General features: G+C 46.2%; 1 protein-coding gene across 3 annotated transcripts in view; it reads left to right on the plus strand.

Moving 5' to 3' along the window:
- FBXO16 (F-box protein 16) overlaps positions 1-18,095 on the plus strand; it is a 116,148-nt gene that overhangs the window by 87,300 nt on the left and 10,753 nt on the right. The gene's annotated exons all lie outside the window — the stretch shown is intronic.

An 18,095-nucleotide genomic window follows, 5' to 3' on the forward strand; every position in this document is an offset into this window, starting at 1 on the left:
TCTTTAGACTCTATTTCTCATTTATTGCCTTCTATAAGTGAGTTTTCAAATTTCTCTGGTTACAAGATTAACTGTAGTAAATCAGCACTTCTGCCCTTAACCCCTTATGTACAAAAACATCATACCTCTCATTTCCATTTTAAATGGGAATCTGATAAGATCAAATATTATGTCCAGCATTGGTCTCCATACCTAAAGAAGGATATAAAACTGCTGGAGAAGGTGCAGAGACGAGCAACAAAGCTGGTGAAAAGTATGGAGAACTTGGATTACGAGGAACGACTTAAGAGACTGGGGTTGTTCTCCCTTGAGAAAAGGAGACTGTGAGGGGATATGATCGAGACTTTCAAAATACTGAAAGAAATCGACAAAATAGAGCAGGAAAAAACATTATTTACAATGTCCAATGTGACACGGACAAGAGGACATGGACTGAAGCTAAGGGAGGACAAGTTCAGGACAAATATCAGGAAGTTCTGCTTCATGCAACGAGTGGTGGACACCTGGAATGCTCTCCCAGAAGAGGTAATTATGGAATCCACCGTTCTAGGATTTATGGGTAAGTTAGATGTACATTTCCTTATGAGTGGCATAAAGTGACATGGGTAAGGGTAAGCTAGATGGCACTTCTCTTTACGAGAAGCTTAGAGTGATATGGGGACTAAAACTATGCCAGGGTACACCTGGCGAGGCCTCCGCGTGTGCGGATCGACGGACTTGATGGACCTAGGGTCTGTTCCGGAGGTATGTTCTTAATATCTGGGCATATGGTATAGTTCTTCTATAGACAAAACAATGTCTCTAAATTCTAAATTTATTATTGAGTTAACCACCTCTATTTTACAATCATGGTCTCCACTTACATAAGAACATAAGAGTTGCCGCTGCTGGGTCAGACCAGTGGTCCATCATGCCCAGCAGTCCGCTCACTGCCATAACAGACTAGCCCTACCAGCGTACGTCCTTGTTCAGTAGGAACTTGTCTAACTTAGTCTTGAATCCTTGGAGGGTATTTTCCCCTATGACAGCCTCTGGGAGAGCGTTCTAGTTTTCCACCACTCTCTGGGTGAAGAAGAACTTCCTTAGGTTTGTACGGAATCTATCCCCTTTCAATTTTAAAGAGTGCTCTCTTGTTCTCCCTACCTTGGAGAGGGTGTCACAAACAAAAAAAAGAGTTGTCATACTGGGATAGACTGAAGTATCCTGTTTCCAACAATGACCAACCCAGGTCACAAGTACCTGGCATGATCCAAAGGAGTAAAACAGATTTTATGATGCTTAATGAGTCATATTGCAAGAACAGTTTGCATAAATTATTAATCATATTTTCATATATGCCATGCCATATCCAGTTTCCTTAATACTTCACTAGATTCCGATATGCCAGTTGTTATCTATCTGGGGTAAAAATTACCAACCACTAATTTGCTATCTTCGGTAATGGATGTAATCTCACTCAAGATCTACGATTTCAACATCAAAGTTTAAAATTGTTCTGACAACAGATGCTTTAAATGTTGGCTACTGAACTCATGCTCTTCATTTTCACACTCAGAAGGCAAGAAAAAAGAGAGAGAAATTTACTGTACATTAATGTGCTCGAATTAAGACTGATTTTCAGGGCACTTAAAACATTCAAGATGTTATCAAGCAAGAACATGCTAATCTAGACTGACAATCGAGTAGTAATGTTTTACATAAATAGAAAAGTGCAGGCTTTCAGTACCTCTTCACAGATGCAAAAATAGTTATGGGATTTATCAATCCCCATAAATTCTGATCTCAGCAGCCTACCTGCCAGTAGAGCAAATGTATTACTTAAAACCTACTTTTGCTACTACTAATTATCATTTCCATAGCACTACTAGATATACGTAGTGCTGTACACAAACATGTAAGGGACAGAACTCACGGTCTATTCAAGACAGACAAACAGAACAAGCTAAGGAATCCCATATGTGAGAAACTCTGTCCTATTTGTCCTTGAAGAAAACGGTTACTCACCTTTAGCAGGTGTTCTCAAAGGACAGCAGGATAAGTATTCTCATATAGCTTCCCTCCTCTCCTAGGGGTTGCGTTCTTTATGCTTTTTTATCCAACTGTGGGTCCTACATAACTCAAGTCACTTGCACATACGTGGTGGGGGCCTGCCAAACACTTCTAGAAGTTGTAAAGCGCTGGGCAGCATCTACACCAGGGCTCCATTGGTGACATCACCCACATGTGAGAATACTTGTCCTACCATCCTCAAAGAACACCTGCTACAGGTGAGTAACTTCACTTTATTGGAATATTAAAATAATATCCCCTTCATTCTACTATTAGGTGCCATGTACAGTAGTTTACAGAATGCTAGCACTTACTCATGTCAGAGGATCCAGTAATTGGCATTTATGTACATAAGAGCTAGATGCTAGTTTATAAAGTACACATCAAAGTTGCTTAACATTGTGACCAGCCAGGTATTCTCCCTGCCCAGGTCCCAGTTAGGATAAAAAAAAAAATGGAGGAGAAAAGAAATCCCGGAGAGGAATTGGGAAGGGACAGGTAGTTTCTGAGCTGGATAATTACATTGACCACCGGGGGAGCTCAAGGGGCCCTTGGAACACTGCCAGGGCTGACACTGCAGGGCGTCGCCCCAAGATATTTAAACCTGGTGTGGAGAACAGGAAAGGGGGCCAGTTAGGGAGAAGCTTTAAGCCCTTTCTCCCTAGAGAGCACAGGGAGCCAAGCAGGTGCAACAAGCCTATTCCTATGGAGGTGATAGAGGCTGGCCAGGCTGAGGAATCAAATTTTCCAGAAGAACAGAACATGGAATTGGAAGAAAGCCTGACAGAGTTTGCTCCTGTGATTGTTGAGCCTATGCAGGTGAACTTGGCTTCCATCCTCAAACAGTGAGTGTTGTTTGTGCTTATGAACTGTTTGAGAGACTATGTTTTTTTTTTTAATACAAGCTAAGGAGTGATTGTATTTTGGGGAGAGGTTTTGCATTCATCCTGGGTGGGAATTTTGGAAAGTCTATTTAAGGACTTTGTTTTGCCAAAACCTATCACTCTCCTGACCTGGCAGTGAGTGGAACTGGCCAGAGGCTTGTGAGGATTCTTTAGGCACTTGTACTGAATGTGTGCTATGAACTATTCTTGAGTTGGGGTCTGAAATTGCCTGCTCCCAAGCAGACAACCCTAGGACTGAGGGGGCCCATCAAACCCTGTGCCACAACTGAGAAGAAACATTGCTGAGCAAGTTAATGACTATATTTGGGACTGTTATTTTGCTGGTTGTGGTTTTCTACCTTTTTTTTGGTGTGTTTTTTTTTTGATAAAGAGCATTCTGATAAGTTTGACATACATCTTTGAAAGTCTACTTACCTGGAGGATAAAAAGAAATAAAAGCTGATATTATTTTGATATTGGAAAGTAATCGTGGTGACTTTTGTTTTCTGGTTTTCTTTTCCCTTGGGTTCTTATCTGGAATCCGGTCCTGCAGGGTGGCTCCAGTCCGGGCCACACGTCGGGGTGTTGTTTTGTGGGCTATCCACTGAATATGCTATTCAACATTGGTCTTGGAGCTATAGTGGTGGCCACAACATATGACTATGAGAGGGGTCTATACATGGGCAGAGCATGAACAAGCAATAGGTTTGTCACCAAGTAATGCACACAACTTCATAGAATACATTTGCGCATGTTGCATGGAACACTTAGGGATGCCATCTTATACCAGCCATTGACCTGTTGTAAGTAGGTGTGCCTAAATTTGCTGTGCACAGTATTCTATAACATCTTAGGTGTGTCTACTACTACTACTACTTATTATTATTTCTATAGCACTGAAAGGCGTATGCAGCACTGTACATTTAACATTCAATAGACGGTCAAGCTTACAATCTAATTTGGACAGACAGGACATCTCAGGGTTGGGGAGATTCAATGGGTATAGGTATCTGACAGTGAGTGGTAGTTAAGAGTTGAAAGCAGCTTCAAAAAAATGGGCTTTTAGCTTGGATTTGAATACTGTAAGAGATGGAGCATGACATATTGATTCTGGCAGCCTGTTCTAGGCATACGGTGCGGCAAGAAAGAAGGGATGGAGTTTGGAGTTGGTAGTTGAGGAGAGGGGTACAGATAAGAGGGACTTACCCAACGAACTGAGTTTACGAGGGGGGAGCATAGGGGGAGATAATTGAGGAGAGATATTGAGGGACTAAACAGTGGGATGACAGCAGAAAATTTCCACCATAACATACACTGTAAGTACGATAGGAGAGATAGGAAGAAAACCAGGAGAGAGCAGAACCCTTGAATCCCAGCAAGGACAGAGGTGGGAGGTGGTGGTGATCAACAGTGTCAAAGGCAGCAGACAGATCAAGAAGAAGAAGCCATTGGATTTGGCCAGGAACAGGTCGTTAGACACTTTAGCAAAGGCAGTTTCCATAGAATGGAGAGGGTGAAAGCCCGATTGAAGTGGGTCAAGAATATCATGAGAAGAAAAGAAGTCCAGGCAAAGGTTGTGAACAGTACATTTGAGTAGTTTGGATAGGAAGGGGAGGAATGAGATGGGGGCAATAGTTGGAGGGGGATGCGGGGTCTAAGTGCTGTTAATAGACTTGGCACTAAGTGCACCCTATTGTAGCATCTACATCTTGGCACCAAGTTATAGAATTTCCCCTTATGAGTATTGAACAGGTAAATAATGGATTCATAGTTAAACCAAATTAAACCTGGATTTCAATAGGATCCTAGACAGAGTATGATATATCAACTCAAGCATAGATAAAATGAACAGTCTCTAGGTAGCGGTAGAAAAAAAGGGTACAGATGGATTTCAGGGGAGAACAAGATTGTGTCTGCAGACAGAGGTCATGCTCCTCTATGCTATATGGAATCTAGGTTTTGTGGCTCTTGAAATATACAGCTCCATTATTCTTGTAACTTCTCCTGGAAATGACCAGAATTCTCTCTGTAATTATCCTGGAAATGTTCAGTTGTCTCTTTTGTAATCCGCCCAGAACTGCAAGGTTGAGGCGGAATAGAAATCAGTAATGTAATGTAATTTTTTTCCTGTGTTATATTACCACAGTGGTTAAGAGGAAGGGCAAGGGACAAGTGTACCTGCATGAATGTTCATTGGCTCCTCAGGGGCCATGGTGCAGCTTGTGGTCAGAAATGCCAAAGCCAAGCAGTCTCCGCTAGTCACTGTGGGAGTCAGTGGTTTGGAGTTAAAATCAATGTCCAAACAAGGAGGAAGGAAAACAGCAGAGGCAACCAAGATGAAAAGAGAAAATAGCTAAGGAGACAAAATGCTTTGAATACAAGATTTTATTCTGTCATCAAATATCATTCTGGTGTACTATTGACCTGACATGGCCATGTTTTGGTGTGAGTCCCTGTGTCAGGGGTCTGTTGTCTCCAAAATGCATATATAAAATCAAAAGTAGATCTAGAGACCCTTAAAATGATTGTGCTTCTCAAAAAATCAGCATGCATATGTGAGAGAACTGATAATGAGTTTTAATATGACAACATGCATTTCCTGTACATTGTTTGAGCTCTACAAGGCCACCTAATATTAAAAGGGGGGAGAGGGAATTCATCAAGGTGCAATAAAGATTCACTCTTTACTGCAACTTTATTCCCTGAGAGATTTAGCAACTAGCGGTATCCCTGTACCATAGGTTACTGGATCCCTTTTTATAGGAATAACGCTGCTTATGAGCCACCTCACAAGCATCATTATTCCTGTGACCCAGGAGCATTGGGCTGCACAAAACCGCAGCCTGATGCTGCTGGGCTGAAATGATGAACTTTTCTTCTAGACTTCTCCCCCCCTGTGGATAACTGCCAACTCATTGGTGGTCTGGAGGGTGTCTGCTGGGGTCCAGTGATGTCAGTCAGAAACGTTGCCCAGTTGCTCCTGGCCACTGCAATGTTGACCTCAAAATGGCATCCCTAGCGGCAGTCTTGCATGTTTACCACTAGGGGTATATCCTTATATGGAAATATGATTCTTAGTGGTGATCAAGTGAGACTTTCACTAGAGGCGCCATTTTGAAGTTGGTGTTGAAGTGGCCTGGAATAATTGGGCATCATTCCTAGATGATGCTTCTGGACCCAACCAGACCCTTCCAAGGACCCCAGGGGACACCCCTCTGGCCCCCATTGGATGCCCCTAGAACACCCATGAATTAGCAGGGGGATTGTACATGGGGGAATTGGATCCGTGGGAGAACTCGCCACCACAGCCAAGGAGCATTGGGCTGTGGTTTTGCACGGCCCGATGCACCCAGGCAGTAAAATAGCCCCAGCAAAAAGCTGAAGTATATTACCGTGATTTGGGGGCCCTTACACAACTTGTGATATATCACCGCAAGTCATGTTAGGGGATTTGCATAGTAACGAGATACAAAATATGTATTTGCATATTTTGCATCTCATTACTTCGTATTGCTCATTGAAAAATATCGCCACACTATTTTTGGAAGAGCAACATTAAGGCTGCTTAAGTCACGATAAGGGCCAAATACCCTGACTTAAAACTATAACACCATAAGTTACAAAATTATCAATTTTCATTTTAATTGCTATTAACGTTATTTACTTTCCTCTCCCAAGCAAACTAAAAATGAATTGCTGAGAATGCAGGAGAGCTTAACTCAGGTACATCTTGTTAACATCCTGCCCCAGCTTTCATGTTCTTATTTCTGTCACTTGTTGCTGTAATGAAAAAACTGCATGACATGCCACCTCTCCACAATTGTGTGCCAAGTTTTCCATGCATGATCCAATCTTTACACTAGAAATATGTGTGTACATTTATACACCTGCTTCTATTTTTATGGGTTTTTTCCCATCCTCATGGCTGCTTTGTTTGTGTATATATATTTATTTATTGGAGCTTATTAACTGCCTTTATAAATTATTTATTTTATTTCACAAGATTTATTATAGTTCATACTATCTCCATCATTCTAGGTAGAGAACAATCAAACATACGTAATTCCAATATCAAAGAACCTATACCAGACAAAACAAAATTAAAAAAACATGTTATGGCATATTAAAACAAAACTTATAAAATAAATAAAATGCATTCATAAGACTAATGATCTACCGTATTTTCGCGGATATAACGCGCACCCGTGTAAAACGCGCACACGGGTATAGCGCGCAGAAATCACGATGATATGTACAAAAACTTTTGTATACCGCGCTCACGGGTATACCGCGCATGATGCCCGACGCTCCTTTCGCCCGCCCTGACTTTCCGTGCGCTGTCCCGACTCTCCGTTCACCCCCCCTGACTTCCGTGCACTGCCCTGACTTTCCGTGCGCTGTCCCGACTCTCCGTTCACCCCCCCTGACTTTCCGTGCACTGTCCCCCCTTGAAGTCCTGTCCCCCCTTGAAGGTCTGTCCCCATCCTGAAAGCCGGATGCCCCCCCCCCGACGTCCGATACATCCCCCCCCCGGCAGGACCATTCGCACCCCCACCCCGAAGGACCGCCGACTCCCCAACAATATCGGGCCAGGAGGGAGCCCAAACCCTCCTGGCCACGGCGACCCCCTAACCCCACCCCGCACTACATTACGGGCAGGAGGGATCCCAGGCCCTCCTGCCCTCGACGCAAACCCCCTCCCCCCAACGACCGCCCCCCCCCCAAGAACCTCCGCCCGTCCCCCAGCCGACCCGCGACCCCCCTGGCCGACCCCCACGACACCCTCACCCGCCTTCCCCGTACCTTTGTGTAGTTGGGCCAGAAGGGAGCCCAAACCCTCCTGGCCACGGCGACCCCCTAACCCCACCCCGCACTACATTACGGGCAGGAGGGATCCCAGGCCCTCCTGCCCTCGACGCAAACCCCCCTCCCCCCCCAACGACCGCCCCCCCCAAGAACCTCCGACCCGTGACCCCCTTGGCCGACCCTCACGACCCCCCCACCCCCCTTCCCCGTACCTTTGGTAGTTGGCCGGACAGACGGGAGCCAAACCCGCCTGTCCGGCAGGCAGCCAACGAAGGAATGAGGCCGGATTGGCCCATCCGTCCTAAAGCTCCGCCTACTGGTGGGGCCTAAGGCGCGTGGGCCAATCAGAATAGGCCCTGGAGCCTTAGGTCCCACCTAGGGGCGCGGCCTGAGGCACATGGGCCCAACCCGACCATGTGCCTCAGGCCGCGCCCCCAGGTGGGACCTAAGGCTCCAGGGCCTATTCTGATTGGCCCACGCGCCTTAGGCCCCACCAGTAGGCGGAGCTTTAGGACGGATGGGCCAATCCGGCCTCATTCCTTCGTTGGCTGCCTGCCGGACAGGCGGGTTTGGCTCCCGTCTGTCCGGCCAACTACCAAAGGTACGGGGAAGGGGGGTGGGGGGGTCGTGGGGATCGGCCAGGGGGGTCGCGGGTCGGCTGGGGGGGCGCTCGGAGGTTCTTGGGGGGGGCGGTCGTTGGGGGGGGAGGGGGGTTTGCGTCGAGGGCAGGAGGGCCTGGGATCCCTCCTGCCCGTAATGTAGTGCGGGGTGGGGTTAGGGGGTCGCCGTGGCCAGGAGGATTTGGGCTCCCTTCTGGCCCGATATTGTCGGGAAGTCGGCGGTCCTTCGGGGTGGGGGTGCGAGTGGTCCTGCCGGGGGGGGGTGTATCGGACGTCGGGGAGTCGGCCGGGCAAGAGGGCTTGGGCTCCCTCTTGCTCCGATCGTGGATGCGGGTGCGGGTGGGAGCGCGTGCGAGCGGTCGTTCGGGGTGGGGGTGCGAGCGGTCCTGCTGGGGGGGTGAATCGGGCGTCGGGCGGGGTGGGAACTATGTTTAAAAACTTTTGTATACCGCGCTCAGGCATATAACGCGCGAGGGGTATGCGCGGTAGGTAAAAACGCGTATAACACGCGCGTTATATCCGCGAAAATACGGTAAGCTGCCAGTTCTTGGGCTGATACTACTGTTACTGTGCTCTTTACCAGAGAATATTCAAGCCAGCTACTTGAAATAAGAAAGTCTTTATCAATCTTAAAATCTTTCAGGTCTCTTAATCATTGCTCATTGAGAGATAGTGGACCCAGCATTTTGGACTTTGCTATGTAAAATATTGAGGACCTATAGTCCTCAAGATGTATCATCTTCTTAGAGGGCACATCCAGTAGATTAGCTTTAAATGACCTCAATAATGGGAGGGCTGGAATTCTATATAATGGTAAAACTAGAGCGCATAAATTGAGGTTGCAGGGTAGTAGACTTAAGAGTAATGTTAGGAAATATTTTTCATGGAGAGGGTTGTTGATACTTGGAATGTCCTCCCGAGAGAGGTTCTGGAGATGAAAATGGTGACAGAATTCAAAAAGGTGTGGGATGAACACAGAGGATCTCTAAATAGAAAATGAATGGTATAAATTGAAGAGCTAAGGCCGATACAGGCAGGCTTACACGGTCTGTGTCTCATAAAGGCAGTTCAGTTTAGGATGTGCTGAGGAGGGCTATGGCAGTGTTTCTCAACCGTTTCAAGCCAAGTACCCCCTAAGGCTAACAAATACCAACCGAGTACCCCTGCCCAAACTCCACCCCTGACTCCACTCCCAAAATAATAATTCTAATTGTAATGCAATTTCTTCCATCCATTTTTCATATACACACAATATAATCTTATCCTCTATAATAAAACCCTAAGCGTGCATGCACACTTAGGATGGCGTGTTCCCTGACAGCATGATGTGTCCCTCCGTGCCAAATTCCATTTTCAAACACGGAGGCAGGGAACATGCCAGCGACTCCCCCCTCCCACCCTCACTCACCAACCCTGAGGTTCGCCGGCCGGCTATAGTAAACCTCGCAGGCTGCTCTCCACCTCGGTAGCACATTCCCTCTGACGCAATCGTGTCAGAGGGAATGTGCTACCGAGGAGGAGAGCAGCCTGCGAAGTTCGCTACAGCCGACCGGCGAACCTCAACAGGCTGCTTTGAAGAGGAGCAGCAGTGGCGGTAGCGGTTTAACTGGTGGGCCAGAAGGCACCAGGAAGCCAGGATGGAGGGAGAGTAAGAACAGGCATGCACAACAGGGGCAGGCATGGCACAACAGGGGGCCAGGGGGAGAGGGAAAGGGGGCTGCTTTGGGGTAAGGGGTGTGCTGGGGGGCAGACAGCAATCATGCTTTGCTCTGGGAGAGGAGGGAACAGAAGGGGGCCAGGGAGCAGGCAGGCATGGCACAACAGGGGGCAGGGGGAGAGGGAAAGGGGGCTGCTTTGGGGGGATGGGTGTGCTGGGGGCAGACAGCAATCATGCTTTGCTCTGGGAGGGGGGGAAACAGAAGGGGGCCACGGAGAGACAGACAGGCAGGCATGGCAACAGGCAGGCAGGCAACAGAGAAATACAGGCAGGAAGGGGGCCAGGGAGACAGAAAGACAGACAGACAGGGGGCCAGGGAGAGAAAAAGAAGGTCTAGGTGTCAGTCCACAAGCCTTCCTCTGACATCAGTTCTGATGACGGAGAGAAGGTCCGGGCCAGCCAATCGCCTGGCTGGCCCGGAACTTCATCTCTGATGTCAGAATTGACATCGGGGAGAAGGCTTGTGGGCCATCGCCTGGACCTTCCTTTCCTGCAGTTGTGGCGGCAGCTGGCGGGGAAGCAGGGAGAGACCCATTATTGCCTATCCCGTTGTCCCCACGCACAGCTTTGGGACACTGTCTCTGAAAACAGGACATATCAGCATCCCGAAGCTATGTGTGGGGACAATGGGCCAAGGGATCTAAAATCAGGACGGTCCCATTCAAAACGGGACGTATAGTCATATTACCCATAGAGCCACAGAACAAAGGGGTAGTCTAGAGCAGTGTTCTTAAACCACCGGTCCGCAGAAATTTCCTGTCAGTCTACGGCCAACACGTGCCTCGGGCCTGAGGAGATCAGTGTACAAAGCCGTGTATGGTGGCTCCTACGCACGTCCTACGCCTGAACCGTCGGCTTTCTCTCTGATGTCGCAACGTCAGAGGGAAGTCTTGATGATGCAGGAGATGTGTGAGTAGCCACCGCATATGGCTTTGTGCAAACTGCGGCAGTGAGGAAGAGGGAAAGTGAGGAAGAGGGAGCTGGCCGCAGGCAGTGAGGAAGAGAGAGCCGGCCACGGGCAGCATAAAATGGCCAGATGGGAGCACTGGTATGTTTATTGGAGAGGGGGAGGGAGAGAAGAGAGACAGCTGGCTTTCTCAAGGCCTTGTTTGTAAACAAGAGAGGGCAGGACACCCAGCTTCACCCAACTGCCCTGATGAAGGGATGGCACGTTGAGAAGAAGGTCAGAGAGCAGATATGTGCAGAGGGAGGCATCTAATTGAGGCACAGCATGGAGTGAGGGAGATAACAAAGGTAGGGGGAATTATTTTATTTTCAATTTAGTGATTGAATTGTGTCAATTTTGAGAATTTTCATCTGCTGTCTATATTTTGCACTGTTCAGGAAGAAATATATTTGTTTTTTTTCTCTGGGGTTGTACTGGATGCAGAGTCTTGAATCTTAGGGTTTCATTTGTATATATTTTAGTTTTTGGTCCCTTATTTCCGTAGGGGTTATCTGTGTTCTGGTAGGAATGAATGTTGAGAAGCATACAGTGTGCTTTGTGTATTTTAATTTTATGGTTAACCATTATGTGTTAATAAGATTACATTGGGGAGGAGCTTAACTAAGATGGCATCCTGAAGGAGCTTGCCAGAACGCCATCGAGTCTTTTTTGCCTTACCGATGGTAAAATGGAAATCGAAGACCCAGGTCTTTCCTTCCGATCCCGGGTCACAACCTCACCTAACAGGCTTGATGAACGCTTTTGTTCAGCAAGGACCTAAAGAAGCTCCGGAAGAGAAGACCTCGGCTTGGAGGGAGAGCATGTCTCTCGAGGTGGCCAGCCTCTCTGTGGAAGAGCGGAGAACACCGGTGCAGCCACTCCCCCGACTAGTGCTGCAGAGCACGGTGAGCGAGGGGAGTTCAGCAGCAGCCTCTGAGGGCTGTGAAGAGGAGATTGAAGAACTAGCAGTGTGGAGGATATCAACTGCTTCAATACAACTGCCACCGAGTGTTCCCTTGGAATTGGTAGAAGGTACTCAGGGACCCACGTTGGAAACTTTGCCCTCAGGTATGGTGAAAGCTAAAGATTTGAACTTTAAAATTGTAATAGCTCCATTGCAGAAGCCCCCAGTTATAGATTTAAATTCCATTTGGGAAGCTATTTCAACATTACAATTATCTCTGGGATCTCAATTACAAGTCCTAGCTACAAATTCTTCTGGAATGCTATCTGAGACAGCAGTATTGCAAAACAGTTGATAAATTAGAGAATACAGCAATAGAACAGGGAAAAAAAATGGAATCTTTGGGAGCACAAAACCAGTTCCTGAAGAGAGAAAATGGCAACATTAATTTTAAACTGGAAATATTGGAAAATATAACAAGAAAACAGAATCTAAGATTGATTAATTTTCCTAAATCATCTACTATCTTAGCTTTGGACATGTTTAAAAGGTATCTTCTGGAGATTCTGAAGGTCCCACAAAATTCTTTGCCGCCTATTACGAAGATTTATTATATTTCCTTGGGAAAGAAGAAAACTTCAGAAGAACAACAAGAACTAGCAATGGACTTATTGGATTTAACAAATTTATTAGAGTCATCAGGAATAGATCAACTCACTGAAGCTACACTTTTTGTCCAGTTAGCACTTGATTCAGATAGAGATTGGCTTCTAAAGATGTTCTTTAAACATAAAGATGTACTCTTTTTGAATCAAAAAATTAGAATATATCCAGACGTATCTAGAACAACACGAAAAAAGAGAAAACAGTTTTTGCTTTTGAGACCCCAGGTCTTAAAACTGGGAGCTACTTTTGTATGTTTGTAAGTTTTGTATGTTTGGTTAATTATAATGGAGCTAGGTATAGTTTCTTTGATTCATCACAATTAGTTAGATTGTGAGCCTTCGGGACAGTAAGGGAATTTTTTAAGTACCTTCTTACTTCTCATTTATAATCTTAATGTATATTTTCTTCAAACCGCTTAGAACCTAAAGGATATAGCGGTATATAAGAAATAAATTACATTACATTACATTATCTAGATTTATTGTTGAGAAAGGTGTACCAATAGACAAGAATAAGCTCGTAATTAATTTTAGGCCCACTTCAGGATGTCCACTAGGTTTCCTATGGAATTATCTTAATGTTTCTCCGATTTATTTCTAAATCTCCTCCTTCAATTATTGTGGACTAACAAGCAGTTAACATTTGTTTAGATTTCTATACTATATCTTTTTTCCTACTTATATTTCCATGGAAACTGTTGATTTCATGATGATTTCTGTTATTATAGAAATATATGAAACTTAATAAAGAATTATTGATTAAAAAAAAAGATTATATTGTATATGAAAAATGAATGGAAAAAATAGTGTTACAATTAGTACTATTATGGGGCGGGGTCTGGGGTGGAGATGGGCGGGGTCTGGCCCACGACTTAGCCCAGTGCTCTTTAACTGCCAGTCCGTGGACCGGTGCCATCCACAAAATAATTCTTTCATTTCCGTCAGCCCATAGGTATAAAAAGGTTGAAGAACACTGGTCTAGAGGGTAGTGCAATGACTGTAAATCAAAAGCCACAAGTTCAAACTAGAGCTGCACATCGATTAATCACGATTATAAATTTTAATTGCATAAAGCGTCCCCCCTCACATTTCCTTCTATACTCGTACAGTGATATATATAGACAGCAGAAGTAAATTCTCAGACATGTTTTAATTACTAAAATGTAAATAAATCATTTTTCATACCTTTGTTGCTTGGTGATTTTATTTTTCTAATCATTTTGTTCCATCTTTATGCAATTAAAATTTTTTATTGCGATTAATCAATGTGCAGTCCTAGTTCAAACCCCACTATGATTCTTTTTTTTTTGGGGGGGAGAGAGGTAAATGTGATCCCTCCAGGACCTGAAAAATACCTAATGTACCTAAACATACACTAGGGATACCAGATGTCTAGATTTAATTGGACATGTCCTCTTTTTAGAGGACTGTCCAGGTATGTGAATGGTTTCCTGGACTGGAGGAAGTTTGTCTAGGTTTTGGACTCTCTTTCTAGCCAGCCCCTACCCCTGACTAGGGTATGGCTCTCTGAGACTCCCCTGTCCCCAGTAGCTCCTCCTCCAGCTCTGTAATTTTGATACTTCGAGCTGCTGGCAGCATTAGCAACATGATCCTACTGCCGTTGGCCTGCACAGGAAGCCTTCACTCTAGTGTCCCACCTATGTAGAAATATGAATGCTGCCAAGTGAAGGCTTCCGAGGCAGGTCAACAGGAATTAGTGGAATATAAAAGACATAATTGTAACTGTGAAACTTTAGAAACTTTAGAGAGAAAACAAAAGTCATATTAACAGTCGTACCTAGGGTATGTGGCACCCAGGGTCCATCATTTTTTGACACCCCCCCATGTAAAAAAATATTTTTTGTAATAACCATGAAACGGAATAAATGGTCAGAATAGAAACAGGCAGTGAAAATTTTCTTTTATTGAACCTAATATATGTAACCATTATTCCAAACATAACATAAATTATGTCTGAATTGTCATAGCATCAGAAGTACATATGGAGTAGTTGCAGGTGATGCTTGGGACAGTTCTGATTGTGTTAAATCGGTTTTATGTGTTTTTTGAAAAGAAGGGTTTTTATTTCTTTTTTGAAGGTTTTGTAGTCTGTGGTCGAGGTCAATAGGTTGTAGAGTTGGGGGTCGAGTGTTAGGAGGTTGTCAAACAGTTTTTTTTCTTTTGACGAATTTGGTTGGAGGGTGTGTGAATGGTGCGTGAGTTCTCCTATGTCTGGTTGAGGTGGATTGAATTATTTAGCTGAAGATATTAGTTACCCCCCAATTCCACACACATTAATTCTCTTCCATTTTTGTTCCCATTATAAAAAACACTGATAAGTTCCCAGAAAAAAATACATTAAAATAAGAAGTGAAAACAAAGGCCCCTACAGATGAGAACATAACATAAGAATAGCCTAACTGGGTCAGACCAATGGTCCATCATGCCCAGTAGCCCATTCTCATGGTAGCCAATCCAGGTCACTAGTACCTGGTCAAAACCCAAAGAGTAGCAACATTCCATGCTACCGATCCAGGGCAAGGAGACACTTCCCCCATGTCTTAATAACAGACTATGGACTTTTCCTCCAGGAATTTGTCCAAACCTTTCTTAAAACCAGCAACACTATCTGCTTTTACCATAACTTCTGGCCACTTCATTTTTAAGCTTAGATCTTTCCTTCAAAACAGAGACCTTGCTAGATGTCAAATACAGAAAGAACAAGGTAACTTCACAAGGACTTAGCTGTGCAAGAAATGTGAATCTCCTCATACACCCACCATATAGTGCAAAAATGTGCAAAGTTCTGGTTTTTTCTTTCAATCATTACATAGCCTAATGCCACACAAGCAGCGCTGTTACAAACATATTCTGAAGGTCAATGCTAAGGTTAACAAAGTTTCCTTCCTTGGACCACAAGGAGATACTGACAAACCACTGGAAGAGATCCCAAAACAACTACCCAGGCACAACACCCAAAGACCCACTCAGTGTGTGAACCAGTTGAGTGGAGTGGACTAACTGGGGGGTGAAAATGGGCCCGGAGTTTGCTCAGCAGAATTTCACAGACCACCTATTCCTCTCAACACATTGACACGCTGCTGCCACCACCACCACCATTAGGAACACCTCACCGGGTAGGCCAGCAATGCTTATAAACTTTATAAAACACATTATTATATTTTCTTATAAAGCACATATTTTAACTGAACTCTCTGACATCCTCACTCTTGCCATTCACAAAAATAGAAGGAAGAAAAGTTCCCATTTCCTGCTGTCTCATGACCCCAGCCTATACAATATTTTTCTTCTGCAGACCCTTCAAAAGTCTGACCAAATCCTCGATTCACTTGCATTATAAAGTACTGAGGATGCCAACTCTTCCCAATCCCAGGTTCTAAAGTCTAAGACAGTAGCGCAAACTAGTGCTGCCCGATTCAGGAAAAAAAATAATAAATCTCGATTCGATTCAGCCTATTGAATTGGTTTTTCGATTCGACTTTCCTGCCCAATTGGGTGTTTTTTTTTCCAAACATCCTGGTGGGTTTATTTTATAGCTTTTTCACCCCCCTTTGGCTTCTCCTAACCACACTAGCGCTTTGGTGTAAATAAAATAAAGAAACAAAAAGGACTTTTCCTCTCTCTGCTAAATCCTAGCTCACGTTTGCGGTCTAACACCAGCTCTGGCAGGATACACATTTCAAATCTGACATATTGTAATCACAAAACAGAAATAAAATTAGTTTTTCTACCTTTTGTTGTCTGTTTATTTTTCAAATCTTGTTGGTCCAAGACTCTTGTTGTCTTCTGATAACTTGCTTGCCAGGGTCTCCTTCTTCCTTCTGTCTGCATGCTAACCATCCATCTGTCATCTCTGTCCTCCCCGTTTCCCTTCCCTCCCCAGGAGGTCTGGCATCTTTCCTTTTTTCGTCTCCCTCCACAGATCCATCTTTTCTTAACTACCCTTTCATCCAGCATCTCTCCCTCCTTCCCCACGACCCCAGGGTCCACCATCTCTCCCTTTCTTTTCCCAACTACCCTCCTATCCAGTATCTCTATCCCCCCTCCACACTATCCCTTGTGTCCAACTTCTCTCCCTTTCTGTTCCTTCCCTCCCTAAAAACCATGGTCCATCATCTCTCTCCATCTCCTCTATTTTCAGACCCATTATTTATTCCCACCCAAAGTCCGGCATATGCGCGTCTCTTTGAGCCCCCCCTTCCCTCCGTGTACTTCTACACCAAGACCCCCCTCCCCTGAAGGCCTGTCCCCCCTTAAAGGTCGGCATCCCATCCCTGAAGGCCTGTCCCCCCCCTTGAAGGCCTGTCCACCCCCTTGAAGGCCTATCCCCCCCTGAAGGCCTGCCTGCCTGCCTGTACCCCTTGAAGGCTTGTCCCCCCCCTGAAGGCCTGTCCCCCCCCTTGAAGGCCTATCCCCCCTCTTGAAGGCCTGCCTGCCTGCCCCCCCTTTGAAGGCCTGCACCCCCTTGAAGGCCTGTCCCGCCCCCCTTGAAGGCCTGCCTGTTCCCCTTGAAGACCTGTCCCCCCTTGAAGGCCTGCCTGCCTGATCCCCTTGAAGGCCTATCCCCCCCGAAGGCCTGTCCCCCCTCTTGAAGGCCTGCCTGCCTGCCCCCCCTTGAAGGCCTGTCCCCCCCCCTTGAAGGCCTATCCCCCCTCTTGAAGGCCTGCCTGCCTGCCCCCCCCCCCTTGAAGGCCTGCACCCCCTTGAAGGCCTGTCCCGCCCCCCTTTGAAGGCCTGCCTGTTCCCCTTGAAGGCCTGTCCCCCCTTGAAGGCCTGCCTGCCTGATCCCCTTGAAGGCCTATCCCCCCTTGAAGGTCTGTCCCCCTTGAAGGCCTGTCCCCCCTTGAAGGCCTGCCTGCCTGCCCCCCCCTTGAAGGCATATTCTCCCCCTTTGAAGGCCTGCCTGCCTGCCCCACTCTGAAGGCCTGATGCCCCGACCCACCCCGAAGGACCGCTCGCCCCCCAACCCTGAAGGACCGCTCATCCCCCTGGCCTCCCCGCACCACCTACATAGAGAAGCAGCTCACAGCAAGATCGCGATGCCAACGAATTCTGCGCTGCTTCCTCCGCTGTGGTCCTGCCTCTCCTCTGATGTCAGAGGAGGGGCGGGACCGCGGCGGAGGAAGCAGCGCCGAAGCAGTGCAGGGATCGCTGGCATCGCGATCTCGCTGCAGGCTGCTTCTCCACTGCAAACGGTACGGGGGGGGGGTCGGTGGGAGAATCCGGACGTTGGGGGGGGAACCGGATGCCAACGGCTTCAAGGCCGGGAGCACCCCCACAGGGTTTGCACCCAAGGCGGACCGCCCCCCCCTTGGTACGCCACTGCATATGAAGGTATTTTTGTCTTATAGTTTGAGGTCTTTTTTCTCCCTTAAAACAGGACATGAAAATCAAAATTCAGCTACGAATATTGACTCTCAGGGTCCAATGCTTAAAGCACCTTTTTGTCCAGTTTGTCTGTCTTGACTAGATTATAACTTCTT

Source organism: Geotrypetes seraphini, chromosome 3 (assembly GCF_902459505.1).
Source record: "Geotrypetes seraphini chromosome 3, aGeoSer1.1, whole genome shotgun sequence".
In the NCBI taxonomy this organism is placed as follows: Eukaryota; Metazoa; Chordata; class Amphibia; order Gymnophiona; family Dermophiidae; genus Geotrypetes; species Geotrypetes seraphini.